This window comes from Onychomys torridus, chromosome 20 (genome assembly GCF_903995425.1).
Source record: "Onychomys torridus chromosome 20, mOncTor1.1, whole genome shotgun sequence".
Lineage (NCBI taxonomy): Eukaryota > Metazoa > Chordata > Mammalia > Rodentia > Cricetidae > Onychomys > Onychomys torridus.
Window position 1 is genome coordinate 40,010,737 of NC_050462.1, and position 4,316 is coordinate 40,015,052.

At 40.4% G+C, this 4,316-nt stretch overlaps 1 pseudogene; it reads left to right on the forward strand.

The window, feature by feature from the left end:
- Positions 1-225: 225 nt before the first annotated feature.
- LOC118571210 lies at positions 226-1,702 on the forward strand (annotated as a pseudogene).
- Positions 1,703-4,316: the final 2,614 nt, after the last annotated feature.

The window sequence follows — 4,316 nt, forward strand, 5'->3', positions numbered from 1 at the left end:
GACATGTGGTCTGACCAATGTTTCTGTTCCAGAAAGGCCTGATTCCAAAGCATTGAAGAAAGGAGGAAATAAAATGTTGGTTGTCACTAAGAGAAACTCAGGCATGATAGGCCCTAAAAGTTTTGGTCATACATTGACATTTGATAGACTTTTCCCCAAGTCTAAGGCAAATGATTGGTTTTGAATGAAAACGTTAGAAAAGATTGAGTTGGGTCCAATGGTAAGATGGCAGCGACTGTAGAGTGTGATGTGGTGATGGCGGGGACCGAACCTGAACTGCTGGAGGACGGAGAAGCAAAGAGGGGAGCAGAATCCTTCAAGAAACAAGGGGACACATACTATGCTAAGAAGGACTATAATGAAATTATAACCATTACACAAACGCCATAGACATGTGCCCTAAAAATGCTAGCTATTATGGTAATCGGGCAGCCACATCGATGATGCTTGCACGGTTCCAAGAAGCTCTCGGAGATGCACAGCAGTCAGTGAGAGTGAATGACAGTTTTGTCCAGGCACACCTCCGAGAAGGCACATGCTATCTCTCACTTGGGAATGCAATGGCAGCATGTCGCAGTTTCCAAAGAGCCCTAGAACTGGATCATAAAAATGCCCAGGCACAATAGGAGTTCAAGAACGCCAATGCAGTCATGGAGTATGAGAAAACAGCAGAAGTGGATTTTGAAAAACGAGACTTCCAGAAGGTTGTTTTCTACATGGACCGTGCCCTAGAATTCACCCCTGCCTGTCATCACTTCAAAATCCTCAAAGCAGAATGTTTAACAATGCTGGGTCGATACCCAGAAGCACAGTTTGCGGCCAGTGACATTTTACGCATGGATTCCACCAGTGCTGATGCTCTGTATGTCCCTGGTCTTTGCCTTTATTATGAAGATTGTATTGAGAAGGCCATTCAGTTGTTTTGTGCAGGCTCTCTGGATGGCTCCTGACTACGAGAAGGCTTGTGTTGCTTGCAGAAATGCCAAAGCCACGAAAGCCAAGAAAGAAGACGGGTATAACGCATTTAAGGAAGGAAATTACAAGCTAGCATATGAACTGTACACAGAAGCCTTGGGGGTAGACCCCAACAACATAAAAACAAATGCTAAACTCTACTACGGTTAATCGGGCTTCAGTTAACTCCAAGCTTAGGAAGCTAGACGATGCCATAGATGACTGTACAAATGTGGTGACACTCAATAGCACCTATATAAAAGCATATTTGAGAAGAGCTCAGTGTTACATGGACACAGAGCAGTATGAAGAACCTGGACGGGACTATGAAAAAGTGTATCAGACGGAGAAAACAAAAGATCACAAACAGCTCCTTAAGAATGCACAGCTGGAACTGAAGAAGAGCAAGAGGAAAGATTACCACATGATCCTGGGAGTTGACAAGAATGCCTCTGAGGACAACATCAAGAAAGTTTACCGGATCCCTGATGCACCATCCAGATTGGCACAGTGGGGCCAGCGCTGAAGTTCAGAAGGAGGAAGAAAAGAAGTTCAAGGAGAGACCTTTACCGTCTCTGATCCCAAGCAAAAGACTCGTTACAACAGTGGACAGGTCCTGGATGAGGAGGGCATGAACTGGGCGATTTTGATGCAAACAACATCTTCAAGGCATTCTTCAGTGGCCCTGGGGGCTTCAGCTTTGAAGCATCTGGCCCAGGGAAGTTCTTCTTTCAGTTTGGCTAACGAAGGCAACTGCTCAGAACCCAGAAAATGCAGACTTGCTCAGTTTAACCATGAATGTGGACGGTTCACCTCCTCCATGATGTCCCTGTGTACTATAGAGCAGTTTCCTCTTCTCACTTGGGTACCCCATGTCTGTATGAGTGGAGTGAAGGAAGGGGAGCCAGCGCTGAGGACTGGGGAGGGGAGGGAAGCCAGGGGTAGACAGGGGGTCAGCTCGCGAATTTCTGTTGTATTGTTTAACTTTATTTTAAAAGAAAATTTAAAAAAAGAAAAAAAAGATTGAGTTCAGAAGTTATGAAAGTGTTGAGTATTTTGCAAACACCGATGAGTAAGATTTATATAGTCATTGTCCATGGAACTCAGACATTTTCTAGAAGTTTATAAAAATTCTGTTTCTTTGGCTTTCAGATAGAGGCTAAAATCCAAAGGAAAGTGGGGGGGGCACAGCAGTAGTAAGAGCTTTGCTACTGTTTGTCAGTTGCTATGGTGTTGGTGTTATTTCTTAACTATTTTGGAAATCTTATTAGGTAAACTATCTGGGTGTAGATATTTTAAATTATAATTCTAATTATTTAATTTCAAATTATAAACATAATGTCTGTAACACATACAGAACCATACAATACCCTATTTACCAAAAAAATGTGGTTTTAGTGGAACTATTTCAATTTCATCTAAGTTGCTGGCCAGTATAACATTAACTGTGATAGCTACTTGTTATTGCTTTAAACTGTAGGGTCTCTAATAATGCTTCATTTTTTACTCTTGCTATTGATGATTTGCATTTTATCTCTTTTTTTAAAAAAATCACAATTTCAAATACTTTTAATTTTTAACTTATTTTTAGACTATGGTTTGGTTTGGTTTGGTTTTTTGTTTTTTGTTTGTTTTTCATTGAATCAATGTTTTGGTAACTCTTCATTTTTCTTATTGTAGTCCTTTCTGCTCTTCATTACATCTTGTCTTCTACTTTTTACTTCCCCTTCATAGCTACTTAAGAATACTTGATTCATTATCATTTATCAAAAATATGTTTTAACTGGGCATGGGGAGGCATACCTTTAATCCCAGCACTTGAGAGACAGAGGCCAGTTTGCAGCCAGCCTGGCTTATTGAGTGAGTTGCAGGCCAGCCAAGGATGCATAAAGTGACTTTGTCTCAAAAGCATTTTTTCCTCCTCCTCCTGTGATTCCTTCTTTGAAAGGCACTGTTTAATTTCCAAATACTTCATAACTTTTCTAGATGTCCTTTTGATTGTTTTCTATCATGTCCCAAGAACACAGTCTGGACAAATTCTATCTCTTTTAAATATTGCTTTTCCGTGACTAAGTACCTGTTCTATCTTAACACTTAGTACACGGCAAACAGTCCAGGTATGCTTGAAAATAACAAGCCCTCAAAACAACAATAAACACAACAGAAAGTATCACATGCAGTTGTTGGATATAGTGCTATATAAAACCTATTAACATTATTGATGATAGTGCAGTTCATATTTACTATGCACTTTCTAACTTTTTGTCTGTTCACCTCTTACAAATTATATGATGCAGGAGGCTGGCTGGAGAGAAGGCTCAGAGGTTAGGGGCATTGGCTGCTCTTCTAGAGGTCCTGAGTTCAATTCCCAGCAACCATATGGTGGCTCACAACCATCTAAAATGAGATCTGGTGCCCTCTTCTGGCACACAGGCATACATGCAGGCAGAACACTGTATACATCTTAAATAAATGATGCAGGAGGTAGAGGCAGGTGGATCCCCGTGAGTTCAAAGCAAGCCTGATCTATAGAGCAAGTTCCAGGTCTACTTAGAGAGACCCTGTCTCGAAAAAAATGTCAACAAAAAGAATATATTATAATCCAACCACAATTGTGAACTTGTGCATCTGTCCATTTTGTTCACATATTTTAAAGCAGAATACACATTTAGAATTATTGTCTCTTTTATGTTTTCCTTTCTTTTATTATGAGAGGTCCTCATTCACTTGACAATATTTCTTGTTCAGAACTTCCTGGACCAAACAATCTGCTTTTAATTATAGATACAACATTTGTCTGTCTTCAAGCTCACTGATTTTTTGCTTCTGTAACATTTGGTCTAATGCTAAGCCAATATGTTGACTTTCAATTCAAACACTTTATTTTTCAATTAAAATTTTTCTATTTTGGTGGGGTCTTTGTTTTGGTTTGCTTTGGTTTGTCGGTGGGGTGGTGGTAGTTGGGGGTTGCTTGGTTTTGTTTATTGTATTTTATGTTTTGTTTCTATTTTTTTCTCTAAAGTACCCTATTGTTTAAAAAAAAAATCTGTTGTGCTATCTGGCACCATTTGTTTTAACTTCTCAATCATCATCTGGAAAGGAGGCATTCAAGGTAACAATGCTGGAATGTTTGCAATGCCTGATGAAGCGGAGTCTCTGCTCTGTATCACAAAGCCGGTGCATGCTGCTTGACACTTACAGAGTTCTGACACCACACTGCTCTCACAGCGCTGCCCTCCACCTCTAATACTAGAGAGACCCTTTTCTGCTCTTCCAGCAGGATGCACAGGGGTGATATGACGTAACTCTGTAAAGAAACGTCCTCTCAGACAGGATTTCCCTTCCACAGAGACCCAATTCTA